The following is a 17,082-nucleotide window of genomic DNA, read 5'->3' on the forward strand; positions in this document are numbered from 1 at the left end:
GCATCACTTCGTTTAAGGCATTTGTTAATGTAACACTAAGTATTTTCCTAATTTTTTGTTTTTTAGATCCAAAAGAAGTGCACATTTACAGAAAACTAAAACTGTTACATACTAGAGGCATCATTCTCCCATGAAAGTTAGTGAGACCTTTTTAATTATGAGAAAATAATGTGTACGTAACATATTTTTATTCCGTGATGACATCATCTATCATTTATCCATAGAATTTATAATCCTTAATTATATCCTAAACGAAGGGCCCACAAACACACAAATACAGCATACTGAATATCATAAGGCATTACTTAAAGAGCATTTGTTAGAATTATCTATTAACTTATTTTATCATATAAAAGACACACTCATTACTTCGAAAAAAATGTTGCTCTTCATTAATAAAAAGAAAAGATCACAAAACTTTCTTAAATTTTATATCTTTTATAAGTAATTATTTAAAATATTTGTTCTTCCTAATTACTTTTAAATTGTAATTATTAGTGAAGTTAACTTTTGCATAAAGATAATATTAAATTGTCACCAATAAAAAAATTCCAATCATACAATTTTTTTAATTTATGCTATCGTATTGTTATTATGTAATTTAAATTTTTTACATATCAATATTACTCTATCATCTTTTTTTAACTCTAAAATTTATTTATCATTTTTTTCTCAATCAAATTTTTTACTTTGATGACAATTTTTTTGGCCATCAATATTAGCTAAACATGCATTGTTGATGTGATGGATCTATTGTTACAGTTGTGAGTTTGACATTTTTAAACTATTATTAATTTAACATAATTTTTATATAAAAACTAACTTCATCAACAAATAAAGTTTAAGAAATAAATGAGAAAAAATAAAATATATCCATTCTCTTCTAGTTTTTTTTTATATTTAAGATATTTTATATACTTTTTTGGTAAATTAAAAATAAATGATATAAAAATTTAATATAATTTGATTAAAATAGTCTCATTTAGTGTACATTGAATACCAAATTGAAAAAAAGGTGAAAATATAGGGTGAAAAGCAGAGTAAAAAACAAGTATTATTGGAAAATAAAGTACAAAGGTGTATCAAATTACTAAAACATCAAGAAATATGAAATAACAAAAACATCGAAAAATTTGAAACTAAATAAGTAATAATATTTAAATTTTCCAAATTAAGATTAGAGGGAAAACAGTAATATTATGACATTTAAAGAATCAAGAAAACTAATTACTCATTTCAATATGCATGATTTGGTTAAATCTTACAAGTGAGTTATAATGATGATAAGATAAAGTATAATAAAAAAGAATGCTAACCGGTTCCTTAGTAAGATTAAGTGTCGTGAGTGTATTAGCTGCATGTAAATGAAATCCCATTGTTATAAATTGCTACGTTGAAGTCTCGGCTAGATAATTAATAATCACTGTATTTTCACTTATAGAGTACACACAATAACACATTCCCACGTATAAAATATAAAACACATTACCTGGGGTATTGTTTAATTTTTATTCAGAATTAATGTATATATAGTTGTACTGGTGCACCGGGCACTACAAAATATACCGAAAATGCAAAGATACTGTAGTAATTAGTAAATGTATATTAAAACAATGAACCACTGAAAAATAAATTAAGAGGAAAATATATAATACAAGTGTGTCTCTGTATATAGTATATGTATATATTAAAATAATTAACCAGTAACGTTTTAGAGGACGAGTGTATTTCAACCTTCGAGGGTTTTATCATGATTGTTTGTCTCCCAGTATCAACAAAAGAAACATTATAGTATTGTGCATTTTCCACGACAATGTGCTTCTCATAAATTCCATTATATGACCCTACACTGCTACACATGCATGTGACTGAATTTTTATTCAGCAGATATATTCGTGCGTAGGGCATGCTTTGATTAAGAGGAAGAGAAAAACGTAGCGTAATTGAAAGAACAGAATAAAGGGAAAGTTGGAGAATTATTAATCACTACTGAGTATAGTAGCATGCGTAATGTACGAAATTTTATAAGTGCATCTATTTACAAAATAAATCATTCTATTCATTTAATACTTTAATTAAATTTTATAGGTGCATCTATTTTTATACCCAAAAACCATAATACTTTAATTAAATTTAAAGATGCATCTATTTATAAAATAAATTATTCTATCCATTTGTTACTAGAGTGAGATGTAGTAGTACTCATAATTTTATATCCATGCTCTCATTAATTGATGATAATTTTCAAACATAAATTAATTGATTCATGCGAGAGTTATTTGGAGTGCCAAACCAATTTAAATTATAGGATTTTTTTTTACCCAAAATAAAAAAAAAGGTTTAGTTACTTTCTAGTTACTAAATTAATTTAAATTTTTAAATAGGCTCCTAAACATTAAAATTTTGTAACTAGCCCCTTAAAGTTTAGAATCATTTGTAATTGGATCCCTAAATTTAATTTTTTTAATTAGGTATATAAACTTTAAAATTATTATGAGTGGGTCCCTAATTTAAAATTAGTTATTAGGTCAATGAACATTACTTGTTTGGTGGTGAGGATAAGATAATAGCAATACACCATAGAGAGTATAATAATATGATATGAGTAGAATAAACTTTTATCATCTTCGATAACGATAATATTAATATGATGATAATGATAGTATAATGACGATAACAGTAGTGTTTTGGGGTGTGAGCATGGGAGGGAAATATGCAATATCTTAATACTGCTCATTCATAATCCAGCTCCCTCGTGAAATAGGAAATATATTTTACAAATAAGATGGGTCAATGTGATAATTTTATTTTTAACATGTACACTTTGACATGTCATCTCATGTCTATATTATCATGTGCTTCAAAGGAGTCTTAGATTATTTTGTAATTAGGAAAATTTAATTTTGATTTGTATATGAGAAATTTGAAAATGTTAGGATTGTTTTAAAAATAACTATAGTTTAATTGATGGTAATAATGGTGTCGTCAATATTATAGTTCAAAATCTTAGCATTTAAACCTCACTTTGAAAATTGGTCAGTAATGCTTGGAATGATGTTAGACACAGTATATATATTTATGGTATGTTTATGAGTTGAGTTTTATATAAGAAAATGTAAGGAAAAGATTAGAAAAGAAGATAGAAGAACTTCTTTATCGTTGAATAATAACCTGGAATATCTCCAAGATGATCAATCATTATGAATAAATATTACTAATTTTATGACTATTATTATTATTTGAAACCTATAAACCCATCCAATTTATACACGATTTGCATGATTACCCAGTAGTATAAGTTTACTACTAATTAAATTGTCTAACACGTTCTTAATTGTAATCTAAAACTTAAAGTGAATTATTTAATAAGAGAGGTAGAATGTGGAATCTCTCAACCATATGTAGCAACTTTATTAATGACACAATATCTTTAGAGTGGGTAGCAGCAATCTCCATCCACTCCTCGTTCATTTTTTTGCTTCACTACCGACCACACCTCAATAACATCATTGCGAAAAGGTGAGAGTAACACCCATTTTCCAGCACCACACTTTATATTTAATCAACTATTGGTGTCGCTTGTTTTTTTCTTTATTATTATTATTTTAAGAAAGATGTCTTTACTTGTTTGGATAAAGTTAAGAGAATAGGATCACTTTTAGAAATGACAGGCCTACCTTCTCTAAATGCACTTTAGAATGTGGAAGTACACCAATCTAAACCATTAAATTTGATGAATAACCGGAATCATCATATCTCAACTACCCAATGTACATTACAATTTTGTCTAAATTCATAAATTTTAGACTAATATACAAGTTGCAATCATTAGATGAAACTAGCTAGTATAGATAAACATCTCTATTTTTATTTATCTTTAGTCTAAACATTATTGGATATATATAAATAAAGTAAAATTCTAAAACGAAAAAATAACATCATAATGTTTGGACAAAAAATGACGTATGAAAATAAATAGAATAATACTATGCACGTGTTTGATCATTATCTCCATCTAATGTTCTTATAGTATTCTTATTAAATAAATAAGAATATTCTTCACTCATTTATTGTTATGTGATTTTTATTTCTTAAGAATCTTCCTTATCCAAGAAAATTCTTATAGAATTTAGATTCTCTCCTAGAAAGTCTAGTATTAGATGAAATGATATCATGTGTCACTTAGAAAAATTTAATGGCTCAGATTTCAAATTATTTGTAATTAATTTTTTTAAATTATTAAATTAATATGGGCTTCACATTCTTGGACTATCCAATACAACCCAACTCATTCTTATGTTTATTCTCATAAGGAAATGTAGGTCCCAAACGTAGAAATGTCGAGAGAGAAATCATTTATTTTTATAAAATATAAAAGTATAAGTAAGTTCTAATATCTAATTAAGAATAAAAATGATATTTAATTTTTTGGAGAAAAAATAGAAATTATTCTTAATTTACAGGAATATATAATAAATTATAAAATAATATATAAAATTTAAATAAGAATGAAAATCACATTCTCCTCCCAAGATTGTTCTTAGTATCCTATATATACGTTTACACTTTGCATCTTGATAACTTAAACTTATTCTTGCTCTTATATTAAAGAAATGCACTCTTGTGTACATACATGTAGATCAAAAAATATATATATATATTCCCTATACACGTAGATCAAATCCGTGTATACACTAGTATGAACCTGACAATGATAAAACAAATAAGATTGAAAACATAAAAAGACATGCGAGTATGACGCACTTAATAATTATACAAATTATATTGATGAAAGATGCCTGTATTGATATACATATATTGTAATAAACACATAATCAATATACACGTATATAAGTTATGAAACGTCTACTTATTATGTCTCTCTCTCGTGCATTGCCCGCGTATAGCAATATAATCACTTATTATTTAATGTTAATTTGCTTCTCCGAGTTAAACATTCTTTTTAATACGCATATGATACAGGAATTGAATCTATGTGAACATACATATTTCAATTCAGTTCGACTATACATCTATTATATCTCTCAATTGTCAATTCAATTACTAAAAAAAGTCCCAAAGAAACGTTATATGATGTCAAATTTTGATGCTGATAAGCATTTATATATTACACTGCCTAAGCTTTTAGTTGACTTTTCTTTTCCTCTTATGATATGCACTCTTCTTATATAATTATTGTTTATAATTTTTCATAATAAACTTTTAACTAACCAATAAAAAATTGTCTGAGAATAACAACAACCATAAATATAATTCTGAATTCTCGTATTTATGACATTGATAATTCTGATACACGAAACCTCCATTTCCACTCAAAACTAAATGCATGTGTGACCGTGTGTGCACTATATTGGATGTGATTGTTGCGCACAAACAAAAGCTTTTCTTCAGCAGAAGATGATTGATAGTGATTTTTTATTCACAAAATGACCTAAAGTGGCGTTACAAATTTAATCTTTATTTATATAAATTCATTTTAAAGTAACCTTGTCCATTAAACTGTAGACACATGTTTACTTTTCCGGGATCAGGTAATATACACGTGCAACATGCGTTTGATATTTATTGCATCTAATTTAAATATGAGTAAATATTTACTCCACTCATATTTTTCAATTTTATTAACATGGTTTCTCAAAAGATTAAAAATCTAAAATGATCATATTTTTTAAATGTAAGTTAAGTTAAGTTAGTCATTTGTAATGCCAAATTAATTTTTTTTATCAGCAATGATATATTAAAAGAAAAACGTTAGGAGAACAAGTGGTGCTATTTTGTAATATCAAATTAATTAGTATTAGATTTTATAAAATATGTTAAAAAAACTAATTTGACCTAAATTTAATTTTTTTTATGGATCATTTTGAATTTTTAATAGACCAATATGATAAGATAAAAAAATATGAGAGTCTAAAATAAATAAATATTTTTTAAAACTAGTTTTTTTATTTATTAAAGTCAGCTTAGATCCAGCAATTTGATTTGAATTAGGCAATTGACTAATCGAAACCACTTTTTCCATCAATCATGCGTCTAAATTGATGTAAATTAATTTGACCCAACAATTATATCTAAAATTTGTGATTTAGAGGATTCAATAAAACTATTTTAAATATTCATTTTTGCCCTTTGTGTTTTTCGATTTTATTAGTTTAGTCTCTCAAAAATTAAAAATTTTAAAATTGTCCCAAAAATTCTAAATATGGACTAAAATTGTCCCCAAAATTCTAAATATGGAACAAAATTATCATTTTGTATGTTTTACAATATCTGATAGAATTAATTTGACTATAAAATTTGACCCTCATTTTTGAAAATTTTGGGACAATTGTTTTTTTTCAATTTTCGAGGAATAAATTGATAATATTAGAAAATATGAGAGAATAAAATTTATATTTACTCTTTATTTTTGTATCGACAAAAGTAAAATTTTATTAAAAACTAACTAGGATTACAAGAGAAGAAAAAAGAATGAAAAAAAAAAGAGAAGCGTCAATTACAAGTTGATATTGAGACAATCAAGAGGTTTATCAACCCAATCCAAACAATTTATTGAATCATTGCCCCTCTGCTCATTAATCAAAAGTCAGGGTCTAACCCTTGCAGATTCCATAGTTTGCTTAATAGAAGGCTTGACCAAATTAAAGATAAGATCGTTCCTAGTTAACCAAATAGTAGCTAACCAAATAACACTCCAGAGACGAGAACCATGTCCATGTGATTAGTGTAATGATGAATGAGATCAAGAGGTAGAACGATGTTGATGTCCAACCATTGGTAAATAAGCTGCCAAAAGGAATAAGAGAAGTCACAAGAAGCGAAAGGATTTTTTTTTATCGACAATTGTTAGTATGTTAGTATTTTGTTGTGGGTGAGACTCCACCCTCAACCTCCTACATAATTGAGAAGTTTTTTTTTATCGGTAAATAAGATGTTGAGAAGTTTCGTAATACTTGTTACAAAATTGGCAAAGAGAGTCTCCTTCATGAGCTAAATAAATCCCCCTATTCAAAAGAGCTTCTATCGTTGGCAGCCTATCATGAAAGAGCCGCCAAGCAAGAAAAGTTATCTTCAAATGTGCTTTTGATTTCCAAAGAAGGTGGAGATGATGATTGTTGGAGACTTGTCATGATGCTAATGAGTGAGAAGGTCATATGCATATATGACTGAATATTGTTTGGATTTATCATGGCGCTACTCTTAAGAGTTAGGAGAGTTTTCATGCATAAAAGAATTAGTTAGTTCAAGTTCCCATGTAAAAAGTTGACGTCTTTAAGTGAGGTTCCAGACCCATTTCCCTCCTTATTATATTTACTCTTTAAAAACATTGATGCTGATTTTAAGAGGATTTAAAAAAACCCAAAAGATCCGAATGTGGTTGTTGGAGAAAAAAAATAACTTCTTCAGTTCTTTCTAATGCATTTTGTGTGAGTGAATCTAAGTTTTCCAATCTTTCACTAAGAAAGACACAAGCTCGTGGTCACCGTTGTTATTGCTCGTTTTTGGTCGGCAAAAGAAAATTTTGTTAAAAAGGTGCCAAAAGTTAGAAACAATTTATAAGAAATTAGAAAAATACATTAAAAAATAAAAGAACTAAAAAAACTAAGCCTCGATTTTTGGGTGAGATAATATCATTGTTAATACAAAAAATCAGAATAATTAGATGTATACTATTACTGTCTCCCTTAATTTAAAGCCAAACTTTAATTTTTATTAAGTTAACAATGTGCCGAGTAAAATGTCCTTTAGAATTGAAAATTGCTTCATTTCTAGCAAACAAGATAAACCAAATTATTACTAACCAACTAATACTCCAAATTTTGTTACACTTGGCATTGCGGATTAGTCACATGTAATTGAGTGAGGACATAATTAGTTATTTCTGCAGTTGGATAATTAGAAATAATATTATTTTCAGCTCCAAAGAGACTTCTATCAAAAATATTGTTGAGTCAATAAAGGTGATGAAGATATGGATTTGGATGAATGGAACATTGCATAAGCCAACTATGATTTTTGATAATTGGCTCATAAAATCTTTGGATTTTGTATATTTCTTAATCTTCTTTTCTCCTTTTTTTCTCTTTTTTCTCATTTTACATTTGTAATCTAACATTTGATACTTAATTAATAAAATTTTATTTTCCCAAAAAAAAAATAAGGACTTCATAAATAGAAAAAGGTGGTGACTGCTAGCTGCTGCGTGCTACACGAGGTCAGTGCTTCCTCCGCATCCAATGTTATACTATTTTGGTGTTCAAGTCTTACACATTTAGTTAGTTAACAATTCTAAAATTGGTTCCATCATATTCGGAAAGAGTGAATTGTGATTTATCCTTGTATTCCAACATCAAATTTCATTTAAAAAAATCATTCATTCATCGTCTATTCCCAATAATCTTCAATCATCCTCTCAACAAAAAATACACTCATTAATCATTTTTTTTATAGAAGTTTTGTTTCTGTTATCAATATATGCATTAGTAATAATAATTATAATGATTGTAGCATATAACTATAACTACATAAAAAATGTAAATGTATAAACAATACACTTTTTGCATGTATGACATTATTTTCGATAAATATTTAATTTTGAAGCAAAATAAGTAATTAATTAGTTTCTCACTATACATCAGTTTAAAACTTATTCAAAAAATATATAAAACAAAGATCCGTGAGTCAATAAAAAATGAAATAATATTTACCTCAACAATTTTAAAGTATGACGCGGTATCGGACGTAAGGGTTACACTTAACTTCCTTATACTTAATATGATTAATTATATTTCCATATCCTAACAAGTTTTTAAAAAAATATAAAACAAAAAAAAATAGAATTTTTTAATCAACTTTTAATATGAGATGCGGTATGAGACGTAATGGCTATGCTTCGCTCATATCTTTTTTTTTTTCAAAAAATATTTAAACTTTACTATTTTTAAGAAATAAAATTAACTCAACGAACAAACTTTTTTCTACTCAAAGAACTATGTAGTCTTGATTCTCATTATATGACCAAGATCACTCTTGTCAGACATAATAATAAAATAAAGTATTTTCTTTTTTGGTAAAAAAAATATGGTGATAATATAATTAATAATCCATGCATTATAATAAGAGTACCGTTCAAACGGACAGCTAGGGTACTAATACCTTCTCTAGTGTGTAATCGACTCCCGAAACTGTATATCAAAGTCCAAGGCTCAATACGATTGGGTCAAAAGATTTTTCTATATTTTTGTCTGGAAAATATAATGACGACTCTAACGAGGACATGCAACCGAAAATTGGAACACGACAATGATATTTCTAAGTTCTTATAATTTTTTGTTGCAGTAAAACATTACTAATTGATTGTTTAATTAAGTACTTTTGGAATGATAATGTTTTAACTTTGTAGCATAAAATTATTAGATAATGTTAATTAATGTTAATCTAATCAGTAACATTAGTCCCACCAATGAACCATCGACCCACTCTCCTGAATACATTGAGTTTAATGACAACTAGGAGTTTAACAATATAATATTATTACAAAGTACTATTTGTTTATGGGGAATAAAGATTTATGTCCCCAAATGCTCTCATAATTTGTCCCCACCATTAAACATATACTATGCGAATTATAAAATTCAAGTCAAATTTTAACCTTTAACTTGTTTCCATTACCATTTAGGCTCTGATTGTGCACTTTCTTCAATGAGCAATTAAAAAATGCTATGTTAATGAGCAACCATTCATCATTCACTGTCGCATTATTGCCTAAGATTACGTAGGACAACACAATTTATATGGAGATACTCACGTACACGCAAATAAGATTACATAGGACAACAAAATTTATATGGAGATACTCACGTACACCCAAATAAGATTACATAGGACAACAAAATTTACAAAAATATGTCATTTGCCAATAAAAAATGGAGAAAATGCATGGAGATGAAACGAAAATCCAAAAATTGAAGAGAAAGGGGGAAACATGAACAAGATTTGTGTGTGATAATGTTTGATAAAGGAGTGGTAAAAGGGGTGAGGGAGGAGAAATTATGGCGCAAGGAAGAAGAATGAGGTGTGACCTTTAGATAGAGGTGGAAACATGGTACTAGACTTTGTTTTATGCATAGTTTTTTGGTAATGCAATTATTAGTATTTGTTATGAACGATATTTGAACACTAATCTTCTTCACTCCACCTTTAACCATTAAATTATCTTATAACTTTTTTTCTTTATTATTTAAATTTGCTTTAAATGATGATAGAATGCATAAACTCCTATACTCCATTCTTTTAAGCATGTTTGGCATGCATAAGATACAATAGCATTATATTATCTTATTTAAAAGTGTAGTATAATCTTAAAAGTCTATTAAAAAAATTATTTTATTATTAAGTTTTAAATATATTATCTTTAAATAGGCTAATATATTCATCTAATGACATGCATACTTTTTTTTAAAAGGTAAAATATCAAAGAGGAATTTTTTATATTTCTTAAACGTGTGAATAATAAAGCATGGATGCAAAACTCAATTCAGCAAACACGTGAATTAGCTGTCACGCCAAGATCTGCAAAGATCGCGAATAGTGGCACATGTGTGAGTAGTGTTCTGGGGCTGCACGCCTACTCAGTGTAAATATATAAAATATAATTTATGCAGATATATACACGTTTTCGTTATTCCCCCGCTTCTTTTGATTCTTGCTTTCCTTTTTTAATCTCTTTTTTGTCACTCTTCCACTGTGAAGATGATGAGCCAAACAAGAATCTTCATATATCATAGTGAAGAAGGGGTGTATCAATTCAATCCAAGCTTGGACCAGTCGAAAATTAATATGTTCACGAGGACCACTAGTCCATGAACCTGCAACTGCAAATTAGAAACCTTAGATACTGACCAATTTACTTGAAGTACGTCAAGCAAATATTCAAATACATTATAAAACACTTTTACGAACGCTTTTATATCACTTTTAATATCACTTTATGGCACTATAAATTTACCTCAACATTGTCCAAATGGAGTAACATATGATAATATTTTACTAGTAAGATGTTGGTTTAGTGGTGTAAAGTTTTATTGGATTCTCAAAGTCGAGAGTTCGATTCTTGGGAGTAACACTTGTTAAAAGATACAACCATGAATATCGAAAGAGATTAATTTCTTACCTAAAAAGATAAGGGGAAAATATGATAATACTTTGAAGTGATCTAATTAAAATAGTGTTGTATAGTATTGGTTTTTCCAAGTGTGAAAAAAAGTTGTGTAGAAGTTGATGAGTAAAAGAACATATAAGTGGATGAACTCATAAATATAATATGTTGGTATAGCAGAAGTGATCGTTGATGAGTAAAATATATATAAGTGGATGAACTCATAAATCTAATATGTTGGTGTAGCAGAAGTGATCGTTGCGCAGCATTAACCACAAACAATCAAATAAAGTGTATAGAATAAAAGAAACAAGAGAATTTGATAACGAGGTTCAGTCAACTGTGTCTATGTCTCCAGGAGCACTGAATGACTACCAAGATATTATTATTAGAGAATAAAAATTACAAACTCTAGCATACCCATGGACTCAAGTGCCCACGATGTATTTCTATTTGGTGTTTATATCTAGTGCACATAATAACAAGGGACGTCCAATATATAACATTGATACTGTACTCTATTATAATGTTAGGCAATGTGAGACTTCATATAATAACATATTTTAAACATCCCCAACATAATGTTTTAAGGTTTTGTGTCAATATATGATGTCAAACATACTTATATGTTACTTTCACTTAGCCCATGGATGATGATCTTCCAACCGAATATTGAAGCAACAAATAGTGGATAGATCCGTGAAGAGTTCTTGTGTTGAAAGCCTTCCTGATGAGAGACCAAACAACATGTTTTGCTGATGACAAGAGTAACCAACGACAATACAAGTAGACAAACAGTTGAACTCCACTGTATCCAATACACAAAGGGAAGTAACTCACATTTGATGGTAGATGCTTATATTCAAGTGTTTAGAAGAAGTTTCATATTATAGTAGATGAATTGAAGAACATATAAGTGAATAAACCCAAATACCTAATATCTATAGGTTAAGATGTGGTGTCAAACTCATTTAGATATTTCTTCCACTTAGCCCATGAAAGAACAATTTAGCTCTATAAATGAAAATCTTCCAACATATAAAACAAATTTATCAAAATATAATGGAAAATATTTATTATTTTATGAAGAATGATACTGCTCACAAACACTGTTATATATCATCTTACATTTTTGTATACTCTATATAAGTGATGTGCGCCAAACATGATCTGATAATAAAAATAAGTCAAATACTTCATGTGGTACTTAAGTAGGAGGCAAATTAAGCACACAAAAAAAAATCAAGTATTCACGTCGTCTCCTTCTCAAAGTACAAGTCTATTTTTTGTAGCTTCTTTGTTGCTACCGTGCCTTGAATTCACATGTGCAAATGTGTATCATTTTGCTTAGAGTCCAAGCTTGATAGTTAGGTTATACCATCATTGTCGTAGTGAAATGAGAATTGATAATTTCCAAATCTTAACAATCTTGTTAATAGAATAGGAAAACAATAATTAGTATGAAATGGTTTTGGTATTATATGTACAAACAAGTTTTTTATTTTATATTGGTAAAGCTTAGATGAATTGGGATCCAGGTGCATATATGATGGTCAAAGTAAACCTAAAATTTTTATCATGCTATTAGCGCTAAAATTTCAAGTAACAATCTTATGGGAACATGATCAATTGTCCCAATTTTTTGTCCCCACCAATTAAACTTTGATAATATATAAATAGAAATTTTTTAAAAACAAAATGCTACATTTTTATATTACTTGTTCAAAGTTAATTGTACCATAACATGATTTGGGAGAGAATATTTGCTTCCGTCTTATGGACCCTAGGCCAACATTTTAGTAATTAGATCAATCTCTGTTGGCCAATCAAAGTTTTCTTGTAGTGTTTACCCTTTTCCAACATTTGATCTTTGGAGAAGTAAGAAAAACATTTATTACCAAAAAAAAATGTGCTATAAAAGATTTTTATTGATCTCAGTTAATGATAAAGGATTATTAAAAGATCGTTTTTTAATTAAGAAAATAAATGTTATGGTCCCTTCAAGCATTGTTTTTCCAGTCAAACATATCCTCCATGGGTTCCTCTCCATGTTTAGGTTAACAAAAATCCTCACAAACGTCATTATAAATAAATAAATATAAAAAAGGACCACATATAATTACTGCAATCATTATTTTATATTTCAAAATTTAGTTACACATAAAAAAATGCTAGTATTTATTATGGACGAGACTTGATTTGTCAATCTTCTTCGCTCCACCCCTTCCCACTTACCTATGAAACCAATAATTTCTTTCTTTTTTAAATTTTTTATGGATGATATTCAAACTCATAACCATAAACATCAAACCACCTTATGTCTCCCTAAAATGTTATGAATCTTCAACCTCCTTCAACAAACTCATTCACCTTAACCATTAAACCACCTTAATTTACTAACACATATATCATAGAATTCCATATAACAACTTCTTCTAATCTTGGGGAGTCATAAGGTGGTCTGATGGTGAAGAGAGCGGTCCATCAACAAAAATGGGAGTTAGAATGGTGGTTTAATGGTAGGGTGTAGGAGGTTGAGAGTGGAGTCTCACCCACAACAAAATACTAACATATTAACAATATATATATATATATATATATATATATTCTTTTTCAGTTTAGTGCAATACAATCTAGCATAAACCAGATAGCTTGCCTGATCCATATAAGTATTTTTTTATTGTAGCAAATTAACTAGTCAACTATTTAACAATTTTTTAAAGGCAATTGTGTTGTACTTAACAAAAAAGTAATTGAGTCTAAGTCATTTGTGTTGAAAAAAAACAATTTAGATCCCTTCAATAAACAAACAAAAAAAATACAATTTAGATGTCTAAGTCCACTATATGTTTACACATGCAATTATCTTGTTCTTCAACACGTATAAGCCCACTTTATGTTTACATTGTTTGACTAGAAAAAATTAAACTGTACTAGTATTTAACTAATAAAATATTACTTTAAAATATTAAGGGTGTATAGCCTTTTGATAATAAGTTTAACATCATTTATACTTTTTTATGGGAAAAGTTCCATTTATTTGTGGAAGAAATTAAAGATGTTCGAAAGTCTTCACTTCTTCTTTATGACATTCTTTGACTGAAATAAATTAATCATCACTTGGGAAATTGAGGCCGATACTCTTTCTTCATGTGTTAATTTCTCTTGAATGGAATCTCTTTAACATTGTAAGAACCACTCAACCATCGATAATGCTTACTTATTGCTAAATTACTAAAGAAATTTGGTAGACAGTCTAAATTTTGCAATGATGTGGTAACACCATTTTGCAATGATTGTAGTTTTTGTTTCGTGAAAATAAAAAATTCTTATACGTAGATAGGGTATTATTACATTATTTAAGTATTTTATATGCAGAAAATTACAAGGATTAAATCAAAATAATGTGTTTTCATTTTCACCTTATAACAAACGAAAGTTGAAAAAACTAAAAGGAAAGTCCAACCTTTTTTTGGTGTAATTAGAGTCTGTCTGGTTATCTTTGAACAGAATAACTTAGCTTGCTTGTGTTACAAGCTTTTTTGGACTTTTCTTGATTAGCTAGTACTAGTATGAATCAGTGTAACATCCTTGTATATATCTGATGTATGCTGCACTTTATTACGTAACTGGTCTTTAACTCTTTATTATTCATTGGTCTCCTTAATTTAAAATAAAAAATTAATCAATCTGTTTCAATGTTCAAAACAATTATGGTCAACCCATGTAGATGTGTTGCTATAGGTGGTTGTTCACATTTACCTACTGAAATATATATATTAGTACAAAACAAAAACTCGGACGTTATTGTCGAGAATTTGTTGCAAAACATATGATTTCGTGTGCTATATGTTTCCCTAATTCCCATTATATATGCTTCACTATTGGTGCGACCAAAGCATGTTCCTCCTGGCAATTTATTCCATCGTAAAGTCTTCGAAACCGAGTACATATTAGTGAACATTTATGACAATAATTTCTTTTTTCCTACCTAACAAATTAGAATAATATTGACAAGTGAGATGTACTACAAAACTCGTCTACAGTGATTCTATTAGATGAGCAGGTTAAAGTGTATATATGGTTGATATATGTTATGATATAGGATAAGATATTTCAGTGTTTTAAACCGTGGTTGTGGTTATTATTGTAGTAATGATTGTGGCCGTTGTGATGTGAATTTCAACTGTTACGGTGTGAATTATTTTGTAATTTTTTTTTGAATTCGATACAGTGTGATGTGATCCAATGCAATTATGTTACAGCCTGATATAGCCGCACATTATGATTCAGAATCACACTACAATTATAGTGTGATTCAGTTGGGATGGTCACCAACAACATGCCACATAATATTTTCCCTTCAAAAATCAAACCATGATAATTTACCGAGGAAATCTCATGTCATACACCTCAAACTACAATAGAAACCCCTTATAAATATTCAATACAACATCTCATTATTTATATATGTAAGAAATTTAGTCGCCTTGATTACTTGCAGTTTATATATTTTAAAATGAATTGTAAGATAAAATATCAATTAACTGTGACTTGACTTCATAGGTTTTAGGATATGATTTCAAAGGAAGACATGTACGGCACGGAGTGCTTTGTTTCAAACATGCTTCACATTTTCAAAAGGTTTCTGTTAATTTGCATCAAAAGCTGTTGCTTTTGGGAAATTAAAATCTTTCTTTTTACTTTTATTCTTAAAAATCTAAAAAATGCATGGTAACCTTTTTGTACACGTCAAATATACCATAGTACATTTATTAATATTGCGTTGAATAGTTACTCATCGTACAATATCTAGTATATAAATGCCTTGTTTGGAATTGGATCCTCATGAAATAGTATAAATGTATATTTATTTTTAATTGATTTTAGAGAAAATATGTTTGTTCCTTTTAATAAGAGATGTATTTTTTTAAGCTCAATCAAAAAAACTAAGTTGTGTGATATTTTTCAGCGTCCAAGATGTCAGGTGCATAGTTGAGACCGATATCTTTCAATTCTTACCATTTTTTCTCATACCCATGATAACAAAGATGAAACCTCTAATATAATATGTAATGAATTATACTATACTTTTAATAAAAGCCAAAATATACCAACATAATGTATATTAGAGGTGTCACTCTTGTACAACTTATGATTTGTTCTTGCAGGATATATAATTTTAAAAGTTTGATGTGTATGTCTTGATGGATGCTTTACAAATAAAACACAAAATAGTCTATAAGTCCCATCATTATGATAAATATGTGAATTTCTTTAAACTAATATCAAGATATCTTTGACTTTTATTATAAGTTTAGAAAAATATATTTTTTCTGCTAGAGCAATTAAAATTTTAGATCCCATTTTTTAGTCACGAAAATACATTTGAATATGAATATACACTCAATAAAGTTTACAAAATGGCTTTGATTAATGGGTCGGTGTATTTAATTTGTATGTGGAGAGTTGGGCTTTAAATTCGGCATCCATTCACTAAATTTATGAATAAAATATGTAGTCTTAAAAGATTGAAGCTCGATAGGAAGTTGAGCCCATTACCACAAAGCAGGATCACCAAGCCCAACACTAAGAGAAATAGAAAAGCCCCAATCTGGATAAGACTATAATTAAGTTGAGCCCATTCCTAATTTAGGATGTTGAAAAGTGTAAAGCAACTATAAGTAAGGAGTACATCTTTTGTCCTTACTTATAGAGCAACTATAAGTGTAAAGCAACACGTGTCACTTGCTATGATTAATTGAAAATTATATTTAAATTAAAATTTAATAATTTAATATTTTTTTATCAATCATAAGTGATAGTGAATAGTAAAAATTGTGGAATAAAGGGTATAACCTCCACTAAGATTTTGGTTTATATTTAGAACTTGCTCACCTAAG

This window comes from Lupinus angustifolius, chromosome LG06, assembly GCF_001865875.1.
Source record: "Lupinus angustifolius cultivar Tanjil chromosome LG06, LupAngTanjil_v1.0, whole genome shotgun sequence".
NCBI lineage: Eukaryota > Viridiplantae > Streptophyta > Magnoliopsida > Fabales > Fabaceae > Lupinus > Lupinus angustifolius.